The sequence below is a fragment of the Dermacentor silvarum genome, chromosome 1 (genome assembly GCF_013339745.2).
Source record: "Dermacentor silvarum isolate Dsil-2018 chromosome 1, BIME_Dsil_1.4, whole genome shotgun sequence".
Classification (NCBI taxonomy): domain Eukaryota; kingdom Metazoa; phylum Arthropoda; class Arachnida; order Ixodida; family Ixodidae; genus Dermacentor; species Dermacentor silvarum.
Genome location: NC_051154.1, coordinates 85369406 through 85394001, shown reverse-complemented (window position 1 = coordinate 85394001; position 24596 = coordinate 85369406). Strand labels below are relative to the sequence as shown.

The window sequence follows — 24596 nt, the reverse complement described above, 5'->3', positions numbered from 1 at the left end:
TCTTCAACCTACGTTACATTTTTCTGGTGGAGGTGCGGGGTACATGCTAGCGCTGCCAGATCGAACCCCGTCTACAAGCCCAGTACGAAGTCCGGCCGAGCTGACTCATGTTCACGTAAGGACAAGCCGTCGACTTCAAGGACTACCACCTGAGCACGAGCCTCTACCCACCCGTGTCAGAAGGATGAGTGCGCTACGGGCAGAAGCCCGCGAATACACGCAAAGTGCCTCGAGCGGCCAGTCGTGCGGCAATTCTGCGTGTATTCGCGGGCTTTTTTCATGCTCGGAAAAACACTTTTATGAGCAACATAAAGCCGTATCGGGAGTTTTTCATGTTGCTCTACAACTTTCTCATTGACACTTTGATAATTAGGACAGTACTTCTCTAGTTAGATAATTAATTAAAAATAATTAATTAAAGCTCAGTAACAAAAAAAATACTGGCGGCTACTCCACTGTACTGGAAACAATAAGCACTAGGTTTGCTTCGCGTAACGCCGTTCCTCTTTTTTTAAATCGTGCTGCGTGATAGCTGGGACACCCTGTATATATATATATATATTGACACCACTCTCTTTTTACAGGCGCGCAGACAGGCAAACTGGGCAAAAATGGGTAGCACTGCAGCCCTCATCAATAATTGGCAATAATTCATATTTCTTGGAACCTCTTGTTCAGTTCACTACCCTCGATGCTCGTTTGAGTTTTGTAAAACATGCGGTTCTCTGAGAATTATGGACAGAAGCAAATTCAAAAATGTCAATCGAGGTCGAGAAACACCCATCATGAGTCGGCGGCGTTTTGCAGCGAAAGAGTGACCATGGCGCGTGAAAGGCGCAGAACCGAGAAACCGTCAAGATGGGCTGAAGATATCTGCCGCCAAGGCAGGAATGACGCGCGGCACCGGAGGCATGTGCTCAGGCAGCACGGGTTAAGGAGGGCGTGCGCGTACAGTCATCTGGAGGAGGTTAATCATTTAGCCTGTCTTCTCAAGTTCAGTTCTCGTTTGGGACATGACAGTTCACGTGACTGCGCATGAAACCGCTTCATCAAGCAGCCGCAGGATCGCCGCCGCCGCCGCGGAGATAGAGACGTCCACGAGATGAGCGAGCGTGGACGGGAGAAGAGAGCGCCGCACGGCAATGGTCGACTATGGTGAGGAGGGGAAGAGGAGGGCGAGGGTGCTGCGGGGCGAATGCTTCCGTGGGCTTGATAGCACGTCCATATTTGTCTTTCGTGTCCTCGCATTTGCCAGGACTTCTTTCGGGTGCTGAAAAGAGCAAAACATGCACATGCACGGACGAACGCACGGGCAAGAGCAGGCGAGACGCGATATCGATTTAAGGAGCACTAGAACCAGAGAAGACAAAAATATATGGGCGGGGTGGGAGAGTCTGCCCGCTCAAAGAAAGACACAAAAAGAGAGGCTGAAAAGAGCGAGACAAGTGCGATCCCGACAGTGAACGCACGCACATACGCGGAGAAACAGAAGCCAGATCGATACGTATCGACTGGGAGGGATTCGAAGTCGGCCTCCGTTCGAAGAATGGGGCAAACGGAAGAAGCGCATCTCGGGACGAGTGCTCGGCGACGACTCGGCGGCTTCTTGAGGTTCTCCGTATTCGCATTCCTCTCGCCGGCTGTGCAAATGAATCCAAACAGAGGGCGTTTGCCCTCATCTAGTTCCGGTCTTCCATCCGGGGTCTCCCCTTTCGCGCTCCATGGGAATCGCGCTCACGACTCATTCACTGTGTATTCTTCTAATTTTATAACGTCCTTATCGTGGGGCCCGCGCTGGCGCGGCGCAGAGCCCGCCGAAGAACAAACGGACGAGACAGAAAACAAAAGGCAGCAGGAAATGGCGAGCCGGCGAGCAGAGACCACCACCCCGAGGAGACGAAGAGCGAGCCAAGAATAATATGAAGTGAGAACGAGCAGGGCGCGACGCAACTGAAGGATGAAGAAGACGAGAAAACGAGGCTGTGGCGGAGCTGAAACGAAAAGGCCACGAACGTAAAGGCGAATCATTATTTACTTGTCACTGAAAACGTAAAACGAAGGAGCCCGGGATTAAAAAAGGAGACAGAAGTCGGTAACGACACAAGCAAGCGCACGCGGTAAAAGGGGTAGCGAAGAAAGAAAGTGGAAATATATAAAGGGCGGTTGCATAGGCGAAATGGATGGTGCCAAGATTAAACGACCTAGTCGAAGCCAGCCAGATAAGGAGGAACAAAACAGCGCAGGAGGACGAATGATAAAGCAGGATGGTATTAGCGCAGCCGGAGTGCAAATAATGTGACAGAAGCCAAACAACGAAGAAAACGCGAGCGCCCGTGAGCCAGCTCAGCGGTGGAAAGCGAGCAAGGTGCGAGGGGTGGCGGCGGGCGAATGCTGCAGCAAAACGGCCGCCGCGTCAAAACGCGGAACCATGAAGATAAACGAGCGCACAGCTCAAGAGCGCCAGCTTATGAAATTGTATTCCGGTCTCGTCCCGGTGAAAACACGGCACGTCACGCTACTCGCTTCAGCGACACATTTACTACGTGGCGCGCCCATGTGCGCGCCGTGTGGCGCGAAGAGGACACAGCCTAGTGTAAAGCTAAACACGGTCGAAAGGGCGCAGTTCTGCGGCCGGCCCATTTAGTTACTTACAGAATATTTGGCCCGACGCAGGCCCCGCTAAACAAACACTACTAACCAGAAATGCGGCTTCGAGCGGCATTTAGCCGGCCTGCGCTTGAACACACGACATACTTTTTGGTATTTTACAAATATGACGGAGCCAAGGATTTCCGATTCGAAATTTATGCATAGCTGCCAACGACGGGAATTGAGCTTTCTTCATTTTGTCCGCGTAAAAATGATGACGACTGTTTAATATCACAGTACAGAATAAAAGTGACTCCGGCAGCTTGCAGAAATGCGAACCTCAGAAAATTGAATACACGGAGTCAGGTAACACCATCAAGTGGCAGCGACGCACAAAAACAAAGCAACGCTGCAAATAGCGAAAAATTAAAGCGCGACAGGCACCGAAAACGAACGTCTTCATTTTTTTTCAAAAGAAAGAAAAAAGAAAGGAAAAGAAAGAGAGAAAAAGAGTACTAGATTTTCATTGAACTACAACATAACCTTGTGACTGACTACTGCACATGTTTTTACTTCCAATTTCGCCATCTCCCAAAATGAAGTCCAATCATCACAATCATCAACGTTTCGGTCACACTATCCGCCAAGAATTTTTCAAACAACCATACCGAATAACTGACAATACCAGCTCTACGATGAAACCTTTTTTTAATACAGATATCCTGCGATACATCTGTTGAAAAGATGTTTCAGACGTATACGCAAAATGCGACGACGAATAACTTTGACAAAGAAAAGCCCACCTGTCAAAATATTTGTTTGCCGGGGAAAGCGCTCTCACCGACCTTAATTCGATTTAGTTCGAATTACTTGCTACCGGAGCGTGACTTCCATCACAAGCTTTTGTACTTATCATTTTGCATATGTTGCACTTGAGGAGGATACGATAAAGCCGGACATCTTTATCGTCAGTTAGTTGGTACATAATATTAAAAAAAAAACAATATAGAGACACAGGAAAGCGTTCGAAGTAACAACCTCAATAGACTGACAGCCAAGAACATGTAAAGGACCTGGGGCCGAATTCACAAAGGTTTTCTTTCGTAGCCATTGGCAGCCATCTTCGCATATCATATGTCCAGCGACAGGATTGCCTGGATTTTACTCTTACTGTACTGTAGAAGAACGAGCAGTATGCACTGCTTCGAGAAAGACGACGAGCCTTGTGCCTGTGTTTCCTGAGCTGTGCAACCTCTCGCTGCAGTGCTTACGCTGTAATTAAACTAGAGTGCCTCTCTACATTTGGTGGAGGTGCTGGGCCTTTTCCCGACCTGGAAACTCCGCAGCCGGACGCTCCCTCCCGTTTCTGCCATGCCTGAGGACACCACGACGCCCGATCCTCCACAGGCATCGCCTGTTGTCTGCTCCGGTGCTCTACGCCAACGCGACCCTCCTGTCTTCAGCATTACCGACGATCATGACGTCGAGGATTGGCTCTCCTCATACGCCCGAGTGAGTGCGCACAACAAATGGGATGACAAAGATAAGCTGACTAACATCATCTTCTATCTTTCTGGAGTCACTTATCTCTGGTTCCGGAATCATGAGTCCTTTTCACCTGGACAGCATTTACTAATTGTTTCAAAGAAGTCTTCGGTCGCCCTGCTGTGCGAAAGCTTCGTGCGAAACAACGCTTGCGTGGTCGCGCTCAGCAAAAGGGTGAAAACTTCACCAGTTACATTGAGGATGTCGTTGACCTTTGTCGGCGCATTAATCCCACTATGCCAGAAAGTGAAAAGATAAAGAATGTCGTGAAAGGTATCAAAGATGATGCCTTCCAGATGCTTTTGGCGAAAAATCCTCGAACGGTTGACGAGGTGATCACCCTGTTCCAGAGCTACGACGAGTTCCGCAAACAACGCCTCACTACGGGCCGAGCTGCCGCGCCGGACGACACGGTTTCGGCCCTAACCGACAGTTTCAATGCTGCTCCCGCCCACTCCTCGTTCCTCGACCAAGTCAAACAATTCGTTCGAGAGGAAGTCGCGCGTCAACTGTCACTTTTGCCTGCTACCCGGTCGTCTGAGTCTTCCTTGTCTCCGGAACTACGTCGGGTCATACATGAACAAGTCAGCGACGCACTACCTCTCGCTCATCAGCCCCCTCCAGCGCCGGTTCCGCTCACGTACGCTGCCGTCTTCGCCAGTCCAAGACCTCCGCCTGCAGTTTCGCACTACCCACCCACAAGCGGCTTCTACGCGTAGCCTTCTGCAGCTGCAAACTACATGCCTAGAAGCGACTTCTGCGCGCCTCCGCAGCCCCTACGCCCGGTTCAGCATTGTGCACCCCAGCCTGGGCCCCCTGTTCACAATCCATGGCGTACCTAAGACAATCGGCCCATCTGCTACGCGTGTGGCTTTGCTGGCCATGTGGCACGATTTTGCCGCCGGCGGGGTTGGTACCCTCCCGATACTCCGAGACCACAAGTGGATGCACCTGACTCCCAGTCCCGCTATGTCCCACCTGTTCTGCACTTCGGTTCCTCGTCTCCTGTTCCTCGAAGTTTCACCACTCGTCGGTCTCCATCTCCCCGTTGACGTTCCCTGTCCCCCCTTGTCCGCCGCCCTCTAGCTGTGGAGGAAAACAAAAAGGCGCAGTTCCGGAGGCAAGAATGGCGATCTCATCGAACTGCTCAAGCCCTCGTTTATTCCCTGCGAACGTCATTGAAGTTTATGCGGAAGGTATCACCGTTCACGCGCTTGTCGACACCGGTGCCGCGGTGTCAGTGATTGCCGACCAGCTTCGCCGTACGCTCCGAAAGGTCACGACGCCGTTTTCCGCTATTTCGCTACGTACAGCAAGCGCTGAGCCAATTGAGCCTGTAGGAACTTGCACCGTCCGTGTCGCCATACAAGACAGTTTATATCACATTGAGTTTGTTGTTCTTCCCCGCTGCTCTCATGCCATCATTCTAGGATGGGACTTCCTCTCTTTTTATCGCGCAGTTATTGATTGTGCCCGTGCAGAACTTGCGCTGACTCCATTTTGAGGAAGTATTTCTGAAGATTTGCCTCTTTATTCTGCTAGAGTGTTCGTCGCCGCCGACGCCGATATCCCTGCTTTCTCTTCCGCCCTTGTGCCCGTTACCTGTGCTGCTTTCTACGATTCCACAGTTCTCTTCACGCTGCCGAAACTTGCTGCACGTCGTAATCCCTTCTTGCTTCCCTTTGCCATCCTTCCCATTCGCCAGAGCTCCAGCGCTCAGGCAACACAGGCACAAGGCTCGTCGTCGTCGTCTTTCTCGAAGTAGTGCATACTGCTCGTTCTTCTAAAGTACATTGCGAACAATTCTAGCCTTAGAGAATTTTTGTAAATGCAGGCCCTGGAGCCAAAAAAAGTATAGCATGCAATCTTGTGGTTTAATGCCTTGTAATGTTGCACGGGGAATGTAGCTTTACCGTTTTCGTTATACGCAACCGATCATTAATTTTCACAAAATTTAGTTTGTGCAAAATTATTAACCTCTGCACTCTTAACCACGTTCCACATCAGTTCCACTAAGTGGAACATTATTACAAATATGTTCCAATTAGTAGAAACAGATTAAGAGTGTAGGTGTTGCTACTTCACATTTCTAGATTTTATTCACCAGGAAATGTTTTTATCCCCAGTTCTGTCACATTCAGCGCTCTGAAAAAATCCTAACACGCTACATGAATAAAATCAGCGATATCGTGCTCGTTGCGAAAATTTTCTTAACATTTTTTCCCCGTATACGAAAGCTCTGGAGCACTTGAGGACAACTTAAGCCCTAGGCGTGCTTATAAATGTTCGAAAGGAGTCGCAATGCGCCGAAAAGGGTGCGAAAGACTAGGCGGATAATCTCAGTCAAGAGAAGAAAAAGACTTCATAAATGCGTGAAAAAAAAATGTGTCAATCATAACCATTCTTTGAAAATTTCCAAAGAACTTGACCGTCTCTGAGACTAGCATTGAAGGTGATTGTGGGAAAAGGGAGGATGTGGGTGACACATGATCGAAATCGACGCCATCGTGTTGGAAAACCATGGACGTTCACGTTTGGTTGAGAGCTGTTACCAAGACGAAAATCGAGAGGCTGCAAAACATGGCCCAGTTCAGCTGTCGTTATACAATCACGATGAACATGACTACACTCGTGATGTTATCAATGAATGAATAATTTGAAAGAGTGCTCTCGAAGCAGTTGCCGAAACTATCGAAACAGAGGCGTCGTTGGGCACTAGTGGTCCACGCAATGTACAATTTATTGAATTTACTAAGCATTGCAGGTGCAATCAAATCTTGTGTTTTTAATAGGCTGCAAATTATGGAAAAAATTTATATTCTTACTTCTGCTGATATCAATAAAAGAAAACCCTGTTTGAATTTGCTGATTTCACGACGCAGCAGCTCGATGCACTGGGAGGAAACATTGTAAGCACTAGGGAGGCTCATTGTCGCTCTATCTAGAACGAACGCTGCAAGATAAGTCGGATCCCTGGCTCGTAACGCGACCCTAGCCGACTGAAACTTCCCCCGTCTCTAGAACTCTCGCTACGAATTTTCCACCCACCCGACCATGAAGCCCCAGCTACCCAAAGGCTTCTCCCACTGCGATGGAACATCAATGCATGTTTTCCCGCGATGACGACCAGCGCCTTCTACTCCGCACGACGTTACATCATCTCGATTAAAGCTCATGCACGGTGACAAAGGTACCTGGACCGTGGCTGCATGCTGCGCAAGCCCAGAAAGAGATGCGTGCATTACTGCAGTTGCGGACGTCTATAGACCTCACTCACATCAGTGAGCGACTGTAGTTTAAATGTGCACCTCCTGAGGAAGCGACACCCTCAGTGTGCTCTCTTGTTCTTTCTTTTTTTTCTTTCTCTCTCTCTTTCTTTCTTTTCATCCCCTAACCCCTTCCCCCCATATAGGGTAGCAAATCTGACGTGCGTCTGGTTGACCTCCCTGTGTTTTCTTCACTTCTTCTCCCTATCATTGTCGCTCGCGCCCTTGCCGCGCTTTCTTTCGGCTCGACGCGCTCACTTTGGTGGTTCCTTGGAAGAGCGGCGCGTTTGAGTCGTAGCAGAATCGCGCTCAGGTATCACCTGGCGGCTCTAATCCCAGGAAAGCTCATCGCAGGGGGTGGGGGCACAGTCGCGTGACCGTCGTGCCCGAGCGACGGTGCATGTACTGCCGGTATCCTGCGTCATCGATCGAAAGAAAAAAAAAAAAAAAAGCACGGGCTTAGGAATGCAGATATCCCCGTGCGCCGGAGGGAGCATGTGCGCGCCGCTCACACGCCACACATGTCAGGTGGGCGCGTTCTGCCATTCGGCCTGTCGCTGTATGATTCGGGACGATATGTATGCGCGATCTTGCTCCGATGAGCCGCGCGAAACGAGCGCAGAGAGTGGCCCGGCTACGCAGTGGTTTTGATGGACAGCCACGTCCGCGCGGCTGTCCGCGTGTTTCTGGGGGTGAGCAATAACTTCATTTGGCTAAAAGGCGCCGCCGAGGCACGTGGGAGCCGGAGGGTGTGGAAAGGCGGCTTCCGCAGAAGCGGTGGTCGTGCAAAGAGGATCCATTATTTCTTTTCGGGCCAGTCGTATCACGCTGTTGAAGAAAGCAATTCTACCCACCGTGGTGGCTTAGCGGCTATGGCGTTGCGCTGCTAAGCACGAAGTCGCGGGATGAAGCCGCGGCGGCCGCAATTCGATTGAGGCGAAATGCAAAAACGCCAGTGTGCCGTGCATTGGGTGTGCGTTAAAGATCCCCGGGTTGTCAAAATTAATCCGGAGCCACCCACTACAGCGTGCCTCATAATCACATCGTGGTTGTGGCACGTAAAGCATCAGAATATTTTAAAGCAAATAAATATATGCAAAATGTGCAAAGAAACGGGGCCCTAATTCACAAAAACTTCATACGCTAGAATTGTTCGTAAGAAAGAATTTCAGCCAATCCGGATGGAAGACATATTATTATCTAAGGTGGCCGGCCAATGGCAAAGAGCACTTACGAAAGAAAAGCTTTGTGAATCTGGCGCCATAGCCGCCCTGAATTTTTTTGTTAGTCTCTATGTAAAATTTCAAATTGTCAAACTGTTCTTGCTTTGAAGAATCTGCCATGTCGAGGCATCCGTTTCATCTCATAAATGCTTGAGCTTGATTATTAGCTACATTCAACGAAGTCACTTCGCATTATCGCTTGTGTCATAAGGTCTTTCCTTCCCCCCATTCGCATATCACCAGAGGTGCTATACTTAAAGCACATGCACGCACACTGAGGCATATCGTAGACGAACTGAAGACATGCGTGAAATGATTTGACCACTGCGGCAAAGTTAAGAGATGAAAGGGATGAAAAAGGGATGCACGAAAGGTCGACTTGCTTGCACTTCGGTACATTTAAAATAATTGTGTGTGGCGGAAAGTAATCTTAAATGCCTCATTACAAGGTCACATAGAGCTTGAATGCCATTTTCAACTTAAGAGCCAGTTCGTTTACTAGCGGAACTTGTAGAAGGTGCGCAGGCTGGTGCGACGAAGAACTCCATTTGTTGTCTGTCCGTTGAAACAAAGCTGTGGTGCGAGGGCCCATTTTAGCACCTTTACATATATCACGGTGGGAACATAATATTCCTAGTTTGATGTTTCTCCGCTGAGCGCTACAGTACACAAGCGGCTGCGTGGCATTGTTATGAAGCTTTTGCAACAAGTGCCACCGAGAGAGAGAGAGAGAGAGAGAGAGATAAAAAAGGATGTCTTCATCTCTTTCTTTTTCTTTCATTTCTTTCAGATAATTTTGCCTTTTTTAGCCACTTAGGCGCACTTGGAATTCTTCGGAAACTGTGTGCTAATAGGAGTGGAGCGATCCGAAAGGGTGTGGCGCCTAAAACTCGCCATGCACTTCCCCGGGATACATATTTTTACCGCAGAGGGCGATCATCATGTGATCCGATTTTTTTTTTAGTTTGCATCAGCTATGGTCACAAAAATTGCATTGAAGCCTAGTGTTTCGGGCTCTGCTGATGGTCGAGGGTCTCTTTCATCACACATATCATGCGTTCTGAGTCTTAATTATGCCTATTCACTTGGCAAGAGGAGTCAGGATCCCGTGATCACAGATCGAATATACACAGGCAAGTTTAAAAGAGTGGGTGAGGCAAAAGGAGCGCATGAGCTCTATCTTTCTGATAATAAAATGCCTCCCTCCTTCGTACATCCCTAATCCCCATAGACCACTTAATCCCTACAGGATGGCCACAAGGCCGAGATGATCAAAATCATAACGCCAGCAGTGATGTACAGACCATACATTCTAACGGAGCCGTCACCGGCGGTGACAGTCAGTGACAAACGTTTGCTGCGTTCATGCAATCGTCAATGCACGCTTTGTAATTAAAACTTCGGCCAATGAACGTGATGTCACAGTACCGCACCTACAGGCTTTCGGTTCTAAAGAAGGTGTCCTGTCCCTATTTCACAAGCAGCCGTTTTGTTCCATTTCTCCTAAAAAAAAAAAAAAGAAAAAAGAAAGAGACAGATGGGATATTTCTGTACAATACTCCCTCGCGGAAAAAATTTCTTCCTACATCACAGCATGCACATGAGTAAGAGTGTAGAAAGACAAAGGACGGAGCTACAAAATGAAGTTTATTAGAAAAAAAATATTTAAAATTATGTAGCACAAAAAATACCTCTTGGTTCTATTTACTTATGGCAATGCACCAGATTTGCTTGTATCTGCCCCTTATGAAATGTAATCCGCGAATAGTGTGTTCAGGTATTATATAACCTTCACCCACAAGAACTGCGAGCATGTGTGCTGAGTAGTAAAGCAATTGAGATTTCAAGATGAGCGCCCACCACTAGGCTGTATCTCCTTTTTAATGTTCCAACAGGCTGGTTATGTTCTATTTTCTCGTGTCTGCCACCAGATTTGACATTGAGGCAAGTGTTACATGCAGGCAGCCATGTATTTGCTGACTGGGAGAGCAAGAAGGTAAAATATTGAAGTGACTAGTGCCCTTGAAATCGATACAATATTCTAGCGTGTTGATGACTTGATGTGTAGCAATATGCAAAGAAAGATAAGTGTTGCTGCGATACTTCATGATTTTCAGAAAATTGAAAATAAAACTCTTAAGGTGATGTCGCTGCAGCTATGAGGAAGGTGTTTACGCCTTGGTATTTCCTCAATATTTTAAGCGCATTTAAAATGACTACTATACTCGATAGACGTAATCACAACTGCGGTCTATTTTTCAACTTATCAACTATACCGCAGGCCGACAGTTAACAAGGAGTGGACGAGTGATTGGAGTAATATTACACATACAAGACTGAGATGACGAAGCAAATGGATGAAACCGGAAGAAGAAACGCGCCACTGGTGGGATACTGTGCTCGAAAGTCATTCATTGTCATAATTCTAGGCATGTGAAAAAACAGCTGCTCAAACAGAGGGGGCCGTTACACTTACCATCCAATAAGTATATTAGACACTGGTAGTGAACTGCTTCTCGCGTCACTTACGAGTGAAACGCGCGCTCTCACCACGGTGGGGAGTAACAGCTAATCTTCGCGAAACCACACAGACTAACACTGGGAGTGCCCCGAAATGCAACGAAGACGAAGAATCAGTGGCCCGGAGAGGACAATGGCGGCAGTCAGCTTCATTAGACAAAGGATTGGACGCCGTCCCCCGCGGCGCTTACACACCGGAGAGTGTGCGCGGGGCTCTTCGTCGGGAGGGCGAGCTCGTAGGCACCTTCCGACGTACGCGCTGAGGGAGAAAGGTGGCGGCCATCCTCGCTCTTTCTCTTCGGGGTCAGAGCGACGTGATGGGAGCAACAGGAACTGCGAACGACCGGAGAGAGTGAGGAGGAGCGAGCCAGAGTTCTCGATCGCGGATTCTGGAAAAAGAACAGGAGCCTGGACACGCTGAGGAAGCCGTCATGGTCCGCCACTCGACGAAGTCCCTCAAGGCCCGAGCGCGTCTTCCATTCACACTTACTTTTGTGTGAAGGAAATTAAACACGAAGTACTACTACCTCTATCTCTCTCCTCTCCCCCACTCGGTAGCTTTGGGACTCAGCGCACGATGGACGCGGCGATGGCCAAGTGAAGTTAATAGGACTGGCGTTCTTGGGCCATGGGAGTGACCCGGTTGTGAAAGCGCGCGTGAACGGCTCGGTCCGACGAGAAGCGAGTCTTCCTTGCTTAACTGGCGTCAGTAGCGATAAAGACAAGCGTGAGGAGAGATGGCAGTGCAAACCGCGTTGGCTTTTACGTTGGCTTGCAGCGACGCCAGCTCCTGCCACAGCGAGTGCCCGACGCTGACGAAGGCAGTAAAGTGGAGTGCGCTCTAGCCGGCACGTCACGCAGCTTTGTGCCAAACTGCGATGCAAGGTGAGACAGATATGGCATGCAGGCTATCTGAATTCTGTGCATCATTTAGGCAAAAGAATGGCAGGAGAATTCCGAGGAAGAAACCTACGAGAATATGTACAAATAATCTCGCTCTTATGTCTCACCTTTCGTCGAATAAAACGCCTTATTCAGTTTTAAGTCGGCGTCCGCAGTTTGAGCAATAATATCATCAGACATTCACGAAAATTTTAGCCACATGACATCGGCGAGGCCTGCAACGCAGGAACGAGAAACTATATCGGAATGCTGAAAGAAGCCTGCGAACTGCTGTAGATGCAGAGAACGAAAAGAATGTGCCGAGAGAAAGAGGCATGCGACCCCGTTCCAATATCCAACATCCAATTGGAATGTCAAGATCCTTTCAACGTGGGCTTTGCCCTGGCGGGAGCATAGCGTGCATCCAGAGATTGCTCCAAGCCGTGTGAATGCCCGGCCGGCGCGATATTGAACAAGCAGCGCGTGTCGTCGTGAGCAAAATTTCCCTCAGGAGGTGCCGGGCGCGCGGCCCGCGCAGTTGCCTCGTCACGGGCGCCCTTCAACGTTGCATACGCGCCAGCCGCTCCGATGACAGCAGGCCCCGGCGCTCGTTGGCGCCCAAGACGAACGGTCCGGGGGCCAAGCGCGTGCCCACCGCCGCCGACGAAAGGGAAAGGAACGAATTACCCCGACCCGCGATGCACAGGAAGCAGGCGCCTTTTCGCTCTATCCATTCGTATACCCTTTGCATTTCTTTCTCGTGGTTCCTGCAGTTCGTCGCCATCCTAGTGACCCAGTCTGATTTGCGCTCGCCATTCACTGGCCTTCTGTTTATTTTTACTTTTATCAAGTCCAGTCAGCGGGGCTCCTGTTTGCAGCCGGCTGGAACCTGACTTTTGTTAGCGCCTGCTTTCGAGCCTTCTGTTCGTTGCGAGCGGCGCGTCGGTTACGAGGATGCGGAAGATGCGCATGCTGTCTTTTTCCTCGGCACGTATGTGTGCACTACGTGCTGAAGGCGCTTGCTTTCTCTGGCTTCATACATGCCATTCCCCCTCAGTCGTAATGCAGGCAGCGTCAGGGGCAGGAATTCCGGGGCCACGTTTATTGGACGCGAGATGCAAGTCTTCAGTTGTCTGATAGACTGTGCTTCTTTTGATTTATGGAAGGACAGAGCTCATTACAGTAACTTTACGTGGGGCATGACTGGGGAGAAAGACGCGAAATACGAGAGGAAGAGACAGGCAGGTTAGCAAGGGTAAATACCACCTGGCTACCATGTGCTGGGGAAAGGGGTAAAGAGAATTAAAGGTGATAGAATAAGACAAACAATGTATAAAAAAGAAATGTACGCACACAAACGTGATGAATTGCGTTAGAACTCTTAGTGTCTGTCACACAGTCCGCATAACCTCAAGTAGCGGAGCAACACGTTTTAAGCCTTCTGTGTAACTCGGTCTGTGCGATTGTGTCCGATGATTTTCTCCTCCATCAAAGGTTGATCGCACAGTTTGCCAACCACAGCCGAGAGTGTTTTTGTAGCCACACTGTAACGAGGGCAGCCACAAAGAGAATGCCTAGGTAATCGTCACCCCGCAGCTGCAGTTGTCGAAAGAAGGGCTGTCAGCCACTCCAATGCAGAATACGCATGCGGCACAGCTCGTGCTATCCCTGCGGTGGAAGACGGAGTTGCAGACGTGCATCTAAGCTGCGGAAATGTGTGTTCATAAATTCGTTTGAGCACCACTCTACCAGTGTAAGCACACGTCCGAGTGAGTCAATTAAGCCTTGTGGCTGCATCTGTCTTCGACAGATGCAGCCACAAGGCTTAAGACACTATGCATTAGTGCCTTAAGCCTTGTGGGCACTATGGACAAGGCACTATGCATACTGCATAGTGTGTGCACAGTATGCAGTGGTCACTGTTGTGGGCTGATCGGGCTGCCTCATCCGCACATCCAGGAAGGCTATAGTTATAGTACAGAACTAGCGTTTAGGAAAGTATGCGTACTATTTTTTGCAGTACACCAATGTATATATATTACAGTTAAAGATTCCATGATGATTCTTGTTCTTTTGCTACGGAGGTATAAAAATAACGTACGCTCGAAGGTCCCCATCCTTCATAATATCTCATTCTTCAGAAACGCGAACGTGGACCGTGCTTCTTGCGTGCGTATACTTTTGGAAGGCAAGCTCTGTTCCGGTTTCTGTTATCTTGATACGGGTCTTCTTATTCCCTTCTCTGTCTATGTGATCTCGTTACACCCCGCGTCACATAATGCTATAGCGCGCCCCGCCTCGAGCGACGTCGCAGTGTGGCAGCCATCGCAGATTTTATTGAATTATCGGGAAATTTTCAGAGGCCTCTCCTGGACGACCGTGGCCGCCGAGGAAACCCGCAATTTTCGCCCAGTCTCAGCAGCCAGGCATCCCCATTACACGCGGGAAAAAAAGAGGAGCCAGCGCGCGAGACGAGAGCCGGTGGAAATCCAGCAGCGCGTACACACACGGTGCCGTGGCTTCTGGCGCTCCGAGAGAGCGCGCGTGCAAGCCTGGCGCGAAGGGGGTTGCACCGGTGGCGGCGGCGGCACGCCGGTTATCTGACCCTGGCGCAGTTTAAGGCCGCATCCGTTGGGTGCACGTATACGCCGGCGCACACTCGCCCACCCAGCCATTCACCCTTTGCCGCTGGTGCTTCCACCACCTCCGAACAAACAGCCGATTATCCGCGCATGCTCTGGGATCCGTGCAAAATTGCCGCGTCGCTGCTCGCCGGGCCATAAAGACAAAACGAAAAAATAAATGGCAGAAAGGTTAGGTTGGCTGCCTTGCACCGCTTTCGCGGAGACGCAGGCTTAATCAATCTCTGTCAAGCTTCAGGTGAGTTTTGTTCAGCTGCCTTCTTTTAAGCGCGCCTCCGCTCCGCACGGATCTCCGAGACCTTTCTTACGCCCAAGACCTCAAGCCTTCTCACTTTATCTATCGCCCACTCTATATATCCGGCCCAGACATTCTTCCAACCCACACGTGATGTGACCTTCCGTTTTTCATTTGTTTCTTTTTTTCTTTTTGTTTTCGAGTACGCTCTTCAAGTCATGCCTTGAGCTTGTTTCATCACAAAGTTCTCTTCTCGCCTAGAACCATGCGCGGCGCCACGCGTGAGTGAACGGAACACGGCGCACTGTCAAGCAGGTGAAATCGGAGAAATTTTTTTAAAGCAAGACAGCAAGAAATAGCAACGAGTGGTTTAAAAAAAAAGGTGAACGGGGAAAATAAATAGAAGGTTTTGAAGGCTCATTCAGAAAGCCGCTTCTCTAAGTTCACCCCGTATATCTTCCACCTTTTCCCCCGTTCTTGTCTGCCCCGGCAGGATGCACCGATGGCCGCATCGACCACCGGTGCTTACCGCCAGGTCCTAGGGTATACTGGTAGATGTTCATCCATGAGAGTGGCCGGTAGGATAATCACCCTATGCTGCTGCGTCTTGATGACAAACAACACTGCGATGCTTTCTCGTGGAATTAATTAACCTCAAAAAAGAAAAAAAAAGAATGGGTCAATTTGCATTGGCTCAGAATGCTGCTATAGGCAGGTGAGCCTCTTCTCTAAAATTCCAATAGATAGCGAAAGGAACAAGGTCTTATATTGTGAATCGGTGGTGGCGTTCAAGCATGTAATACGTGTAATGAGGAAGATGTGGGCTCAGCTCCCGCCTGCGGCAAGTTGTCTTTTCGTCCACTTTCATTTACCTTTCCCTTATTATTTCTACATTTCAATTAAAAAGGCACATTTAATTTCCGTATGATTTCTCTGGCTTCATTGCCGGTTGGCATCGTGTGATTGTAAATAAGAATAAGCCGAGCTCCTCGCGGTTCCCCTTGTTCTTTTCGCTCATTAACATGGTAAGTATGCCGAACACGTGTTGAGAGGAGAAGAAATGCTTAAATAGAGCGGCTTGTTTCGCGTGTTCTCAAGATGGAATGGTTGTCCTTTGGTTAGCTGAGAGAAGAATTCAGGCCCTAGTCAGAAGCGTTTGTTTCCAGAATATAATTGCTTACCAGGTCGCGCCCAGAACGTTAAGCACATACTCAGCAGAGGGATGTTAGTTCGGAGAACGAGCTAGTCATTCAAAGAAGGACTACGGGCGAATTGTGATAGAGTGTACTGGCACGGGCTATGGGTCATTGTTGGAAGCTACACGGATGTGTGGGTTTTGTCTGAATGTCTTGTCTTTTGTGCGCCTTTCTTTATTTTTTTTTTTTCATCGCAGGCTGCCGGATGCTTGTCGTGAGAGACATTAACTGACGTGAACACATTTCTTGACCGCAGTACTTCGGGGCTCCGCTCTTCTTCATTTGTCACTTGTCCGAAAAGACGTAGGAAATATGCTAGACTGCTCAGGAAGAAGCAGTTGATGAGCGTGGGTGTGTTCGCCCGGAGTAACAGGGGTTCTGAATTCCGTGATCGGTTAAAAACACCCGGGTTCCGCTTCAGCGGCCGCGGTGTCCTAACGGCTCAGGTGGGGGTCAGCAGTTTGACTCCTAGTTGCAGGAGCCGCACTTTCATGTGAGGGAAACTTATAATCGCCCACACGGTGAAATTTTGGTGCAAACAAAACGGCTGTAGATGTAAATTTGTCGGACCTTTTGAGAAGGTTGCCTGCAACAGCTATAGCGTAGATTCTGCATCCGATAGCATTATTAATGCTTATGTTTTTTGCTCGGGGAAATGTTTCAGTGTCTTCTTCAAATGAATGGTTAATTCAGGAAAGAGATGGAACGCGTTCCTGTAGGTTCCTGTTAGTATGTTAGACTATACCTAGATGAAGCAGCGAGTTAAGTGGCATTTTTGTCTTTGGTAGATCTTAATATCAGTATAAATTTATGAACTAGTTCGCATGTAGAAATGTCCCGCGATTTGGAGGCTCCTTTGCGCTCGTCAATTATTGCTAAGGTGCAGAACCAGCATGAACTCACACTTGGTGTCCGGATACTTTTGCTACATTTTTTTCTCTCACAATACGATAACCGCTATAACCGATAACTGCGATAACACACAGAAAAACTGTCAGCCCTTCCACTGGGGTGGAGATGGAAGACCAGCGAAGCTGTACTATGGTGGGAATTATGTATTTCCAATTATGACTATTAAGATGTGATGGTGTAATTGGTTATTTGAACTATTAAAGAATGAGAAATTATATATGATCCGGTGGTTTTCATTTATTTAGTGACCACAGGGACCATGGCCTTATGGTCGCTACGGTACACCGCCATAGGGTGTATGACAAATGTTGGCACGTTCTTCATAAACACGTCACCAACGCCGCGCGCGTTCGGTGCGAACACGGGCAAAACGCCACCGCCGCCGACAACAGTTCTGCGCGTTACTGGTGCTGCTCTCCTCCCTCCCTCCCGTCCCCCCCAGGCCTTTCGCCCGACGGAAGAAGTCGCGTTTGCTCTCCGCTGTGCGTTCGCTCCCCGTGAAAGCGCGCGTCCCTCGCGCGCTTTCACTCGCACATGCAGCATACGGTCATTGAGAGTTTTTTTCTACACGCGGCACACGATCATCGGAGACTGAACCATTAACAGCTTCACTGAAAAAGAAGTAACCAATTGCAATTACTTCATTGAAAATGTAATTGATTAGAGTGACCAATTATTGCGCAGTGAACGTAATTGAGGAATTACTAAAAATGTAAGCCATTACTTTCCCGCTACCTTACTCTCCACAATAATTAAAATTGCACAAATACGGTAAACAGAACGAGCTGGCCTGGCTACTTGAGTGCGTCCTGTGCAGCCCTTCACATGTCGCAGTTTATCTTCACTTAGCATTGCTTTTCAAAATTCTCGTCGGTGATCAACTTTCGTTTTCTTGTGAAAATATCAGCAGGGACACTGAAACTCGCTCGATGTGCACGCTGGAGGAAATGGTGGCGTTGTAACTTACCAATACTTTCCGCTCAATATTGTCGTTGTTTAGGGCCTGATGCTCGCGTCTAGGTTCTTTATGAAACTTTGGGCAACAGCGCAAACAGACGACCACAGGAAGGGAGACACGTACACACAAGCGCTTCCTTCCTGTGGTCGTCTGTTTGCGCTGTTGCCCAAAGTTTCAAGATGTACCAACTCGCCCAAAAAGAAGTATTGATGATAGGTTCTTTATGAAGCGGAGCGCTTCAATGCTGCTGGAGATCGGAGAAGGCGCTCTCGGTAAAGCTAATGAAAAGCTGAAAAAGTCGTTTGTATATATCGGTGATTTCGTGGCATCAGCGTCCCAAGTTTCCACCGCTTTAGAATATAGCAGCGCCGGCTCGACTCGTCTGCCAACATCTGGTGGAACGTTAAGCGTAGGAAACAAATACTGTGCGCCCGAGTTTGCCTGTCTGAACATGCGCATCCGCGAGGCGAGGCTGCTGCGTGGCACGACCGCGGGCGTTCCACTGTAGTTCCCGCCAAAGGGAAGTGCTCAAAGCTACGTGGCCCGTTACAGCTTTATTACAGCTAATAAAGCAACTGGTTACATACTGTCTCGGTACACAGGCCCATACCGAGTGCTGCGTGCGGTGACTGCAGTTACATATGAAATCACCCCAGTCCATGTTAGTGCCTCGTCTGCCTCGAATTCCACGGACGTTGTGCATATCGCACGCCTCAAACTCTATTACTCTCCTGTCAACACCGATGTTCAGACGCACCGGGACACGGTGCTTCTGCCGCCTGAGATAATGCTACATGCATATTGCGTGTTTAGTTTGGACGATGCGCGCGGGCGCCCCGTACGAAGAAGAACTGCTCCTGAGTCTCGAGCTGTCGGCTGAACTGGTCAGCGCTGAAGCTAGTTTTGTAAAAATACTTTTGTAAATAGTCTTTAGAGTTCAATGCATCGTTAGCGTAACAATATAATTGGCTAATGAAAAAAAAGTAATTCAAAAACAATCAGCGTTACCGAGTAAAAGAGATAACGATCAATTACAATGCCACCAAAATTGTCATTGATTACAAGAAATTCATTACGTGTATTTGGTTACGTACAAGTTTGACCCCTATGTGCATTTTTGTGTGTGACGTTATTTTTCATGACAAAGGTAAGCAATCCTTGCTCTGATTTTTTTTGTTTTTTTTTCTGGGCTTTCCACCTTAATTGAACTTTCAGCATTTTAGACTGTCAGTTCCTACAGTTTTCCATCGTCAGTGAAGACATAATAGCACTGCTCATGCTTTAGCTAGTCTTCTTGCAGCCCGTAGGTGGTATAAACTCTCGCAAAAAAAAAAAAAAGTTATGCGTGAATGTGACATTCTTACTTTTTTTGTATTAGTCACATATTCCTGAATTCGCAGTTCCTTTCAAATTCGCACGGAAACTGTGTTCAGTCTTCACAGCGCCTTATTCTCGAAGTTATTTATGGAACATTGATTGTTATACCTCATTTTCTTTTTTCATGGAATATTAGGATTCAATAAGTTACCATCCCAGTTCGGGGCCGTTTATTCCATAGTGGGTACATGTCAATTTAAAGAATAAGAAAAAAAAAAAACGAAGAAAGAAAGAACAAACGAACAAGAAATAGAGTGTCTATTTTTAACGTTTTGTTATCCAGACGGCCCACAAATTAGCAGAATGAGAAGAAGGAGAGAAAAAAAAAAGAGGGGTGGGGGGTTGGAAAAAAAATAAAAGCGACGCCGGGTGTGCAGCGTGGGAAGCCGTAACGGCGGTTTGGGTTCGTGTGCAAACAACCGTACACAGAGACGTGGGAATCGACAGCCAAATGAATGTTCCTCTAATTAACCTGTCCGGAGCGGTTACAAGTTCCGGTCTGCGATGCAAGACTAGCACAAATTTCGAGACCATGTTTTATTGGCAGCTGTTAAAAATCTCGCGCCCGTCAGAAAGGCCCGACCGCAGCGAAGGCTGCGATAATGGAAGCCTGCGTTCAATTTGCTGAGCTTTACAAAATCGCGGATGGAGAACAGTCAAAACGCTCTTACACGCAGGTGTGCTACGTCGTTATTTTTTTCCCTTCTTTTCTTTTTCTTTTTTTCTTATAGCAGTATACCCATTGTAAATCTGTGCGCGTCACTTTGTCGCTCATTTGTATATGGCTGTGCAAAAAGACGAGTTTTGTGCGCTAGGTTAACCGCCAGCCGTTCCGCAAGTTATGACATCCCTACCGGAAGTTTCGTCGCGAATAGTCCCTTAAAGCCTCCCACAAGTGAGTGGCGCAGAATATACACTTGTAGCATGCATCTTCATCTACATATATACTGTATATATGCATAATGAAATATGCATAATGCAGAATATAGACAATCGTTCCGGAATGCTGGTCGCCTTAAGCAAATCTCTTATTTCCCTGGTCTAGTGTCCACTTTTGCTTTTCCTTCTATTTCTCTCCTATTCAAATGATGCTCAAGGGTGTATACTGCGATAAGCCATGCCCAAGTCCTCCACGAGATACCCTCCTCCCTCCTAATTTACTCAGAACTCAGAACATGACGCGTCAGTCGGGTGGACACTGGCGTTTCGGGCGCTCTATAGCTAAGGCGCAACGGGAGAGGTCACAGGAATTTGTAATGTGTTGTGTTTGCCAAAACATTTTCGGGCGCAATGGAAGAGTTAATGGACAATTTTAGTATAGCGTTTCGACTGGTTACGGGGGTGACCGACTGTTTGCGTTCCCCATGACCAACGCCAAATGCTGCGGCGCCATCTGGTATATAGAAATCAAAGCGCTTTCATGGCAACGGTGGCGTCTTTGTAAAACCTGGCTATAGTGAACTATAGCCCTAACATCGTCGAAACAGACAGCTTATCACAATAATGACGACAAAACAACACGAGTACTTTGTCCTAAAAGAGAGACGAGACTATGCGAAAGCTGATTTTATCATTACTTATGTTTTGCTGTCACGACCAAGAGCAAAAAGTAACAAGGAGAAATTTAGATCGAAGCGGACGCAAAGCCCGCAACCCAAAAGTTAGCATGCGTACTGAGCATGTGCATTGGGGATTCACTATCTGAAAGCGGGCGCAAGGGCTTAGCGTGCGATATACTAAAACTCTCATATGTTATTTCACGCACGCGTATACCTTTGCCAGAGGGCTGTGGCTTGCGAACATCGTTAACATGGAGCTGTATCCTTTTCACCTAGCTAGAGCTATCAGCCCCAACGGTTATTAAACAGCGCAAGTGGGCAATTTCTCACTTATTTCACAAATCCTATAGATTCTTTCGAATTATTATGGTAAGAGCTTCCAAGTAACTACGCTGGTTTCTGCTATCAAGAAAAGGCGGCAATGTTCACTTATTTCTGAGGGGAACAATTTCGTGTAAAAGTTTACCATCGGCGATATTCTCTAGCCATCATACACCACGCAGTTAGGCGTGGCTGGGAGACACTCAGTCCTATCGCAAAGGTCAAAACTGCATTCTGTACATCTGGATGCGAGTTAACGTTATTCGGGCAACAACGTGCCTGTGAAGAATTACAAAGTAAGCAAGTTACCCCCCATTCGTCACATTGCTACATTTCTCTTCGTTTCTCAAGCGAGCGCACTTGTGCAGTCTACCCCTCGTATACTTCGCGTGCCCTCGTGTAGTTGGTGTGTACACAGAATAACATGCCATGTGCTCACTCACCCGAGCGTTCAGCCCCAGAGGCCAGCTCCAGTGCGATGAAGCACGTCTGCTGAATCTGCTACTGGCTGAGGCGTCGGAGCCACGCGGCGCGCGCCGGCAGCCGCAGGCAACGAGCGCCCTGTAAGCCGCATGCCGACACCGTCTGTCACGTCAGTCTCGGCGGAGGCCGCTGCTGGGGCCCCAAGAGCGCTCGCGGCTTCCGCAAGGGGAAGCCGACCAGTCCTTTTTCGCCAGTCCGCGGTTGTTTTGCGCACACACGCGGGGTTCATCACAGTCACGGGGTTGCGGGGGCGGCTCCTCGAGCAGGCCGCGGGGGGCTCGAGTCGCTCGCCGGTGCGAGCACGGCGGCGTCCACCGGGATCACGACCGAAGTTTTCCTCCAGTTTGCTTCGCTCTGCTCCGGCTTCCGTCATTCGTCTCCCTCTCGTTTTTTTGTGCTTTTTTGTTTTGTTTATACGCAGTGGCGAATTCAGGTTCATTGATACTCGGCAGAATTCCTGCGGGAAAGAGGATGCAGAAAGAAACATGACAAGGCATAAGTAAAGCAGCGTAGCACTCACTCCCTCATCCTCTTATCTGATACTCCCTGACACCCTCTCCCTCTTTCTCTTCTAGCAAGTGTGTACGGCAAAATCCGGGACACGGTAAGGGACCGTTGTTTTACTGTTCGAGATTTTTTGAGTGCGCTCATTTCTGATTGCCTGTATCGTTACTGTTGCAAATTTTATTAATCCGTTGCATTCTTAGCGTACTTCACGCACTTTACGGGAGCCAACTATCTATCTCTCTATCTTTTCTTGTTTCTAACCGTCCTCCAGCCTAACTGGGTAGTCCGTGGTAGAATGGGTAGCGCACCGAGCTGCTGTGCTCAGGGAAGAGGGTTCGAAACCAACCGTCGAACCAACTTGGGTCACTGCATGCAGTATGTGGCAATGTGTACATATGTGCCGCTTTTCAGCGGACCTCTTTCACGCAGACATGGCTCACTGTAGATGCAGGACTGTTCGACCGCTGTTCGACGCGGTCGAACAGCGGTTGAATGGAATGAATGCACTGGTTGTGTGCCGCTCTCCAATGAACCTCTCGCCGACTTGGGTCACTGAGTATGTGCCATTGAGTGTGCGGCAAGTGAGACAACGCTTTTCGGCGTTCGCAGGCACCGGCGTACCACACTTCTCGGAGGCCGCGAAAGGACTTCTCGACAACGTCCATAGTTGGCGCAGCGTGTCCAGAAAAAGCGCGAGGGAGGATCTCGGTTTCCACATTTCGCACGCACCGGCGCCAAGCATTTTGGAGGCCACGCGCAGGCTTCGCGGCTGTGGCGCTATACGGCACCGAGTGTTCTTAGGGAAGTACGAAAGAGGAATCCCGCTGCAGTACACGCCTCATGCATAACGAGTTTCGGTGGTGGCACTACGTTAGGTCGCTATATTTATTCAGTGCTAAACGCATTATCGCCGACAGTTATCATGAGATGGGTTTTTTTTAGCCTTGCTGACGTATACTTCTGAGTGGAACTGTTTGCGCACGTACCGAATACCCTCTTTTGTGTAACCCAGGTACCGGTGCATCAGAATATAAAATAGGCGCTAGACATTCACGCAGACCACCGTTCTCTTACGCCTAATGTGAGCATGGCGTGCACATAGCGCGAAGAGTAAGTAAAAGGAAAATGATGCCTCGTGGAGTTTCGGTCAATAGTTTGTAAACTCGGGCGAAGAAGTGAACAAAATACTATAACCTGAGAATCAAAAAATAAAAATAAACCATTTTCTGTGTTCCAAGACGCACATTTCGAACAAATGCGTTGTTTTTAGTGGAGGAAAATGTCGAATGGAAGAAAAAAAAAAATAGGCACCTTCGAAGGGCAGTATGATATAAGAAAAAAATTGCGGCGGAACCCATCTCACGATGACTGTCGACGGTAATGCGTTAGCATTGAATCAATACTGGGGCACAACGTATTGCCGCCATCCAAACGAGTTATGTAGGAGGCATGTGCTGCAGCGGGACTCCTCTGTCGCGCTTTCCTAAGAACACTCGGCACCATCAAGACGCTGCCGCCGCCAAGCCTGTGCGTGGCCTCCGAAATGCATGGCGCGCCAGTGCGTGCGAACGCTGAGAAACGCGTCAGAAAGCCGTTTCACATGGTGCGATTTTGCACTGCGATTATCGCACCGGAAGTGCGATTTCCGTCGCATGCGACGAAAATCGCAGTCGCAGGGCCGATTCTGCGATTTTCGGCTGCGACCAACCGGTTGGTCGCAGCGTCGTCGCAGCAATCGCTGCGATTTTTCTGTCGAAATTGCGCCGAGAGGTATTTCGCGGTCTGTTTTGGAAAATGGCAGCAGTCGCTCAACGCAACGCTTATAGATACTTTTTTGTCTATTGGATCAACAAGCCTCGAACAGTGCAACTAATTGAGTGGAGCCTTGGATTGCGCAATCGGTACGTAACATCAGCACCGACACGCGAACAGTGCAGATAAAAACTCGTAGGTCAGATTCGGTTCTTTGATTTCTATGAGTTTGTTGACACGCTACGTTGCTAATCTGGCGACGCTGTTTTTTAGGTTGGCTTCGGGTGCTGATAGTACGTACTTCTGCGTGATTTTCCGTTATTCACACGCGCTGCGAGTTGGTAAATACTACAGGTGTCCCTCACGGGAAGGCATGGCCTTCGGATGTCGTCCCAATTTTCTGGTTCTGGAGACAACTCGCGATATACGAAAACGCCACAGTTTTATCGCGGTATGCTTTTACGGACGGAACAATTTAAAGAATATGGAATTACGGACAAATGCTGTGGTCAATAGGTCGCGCTATACGCGCGACCATTTAGTTGCAGTCGGTTGGTTAGGGCTTTCATGCGCATTTTCCCCAATGAATTATCTCATTTCAAGGTTCTGTTACTTCCGCTGCGAGACGC

General features: G+C 48.6%; 1 protein-coding gene across 1 annotated transcript in view; it reads right to left on the bottom strand.

Moving 5' to 3' along the window:
• Positions 1–24596, bottom strand: part of LOC119449468 (hemicentin-2-like) — a 549353-nt gene that overhangs the window by 98765 nt on the left and 425992 nt on the right. The window contains exon 15 of the mRNA XM_037712679.2: positions 21669–22165. The gene's annotated coding sequence lies outside the window, so the exon portion shown is untranslated. The remainder of the gene's footprint in view (positions 1–21668; positions 22166–24596) is intronic.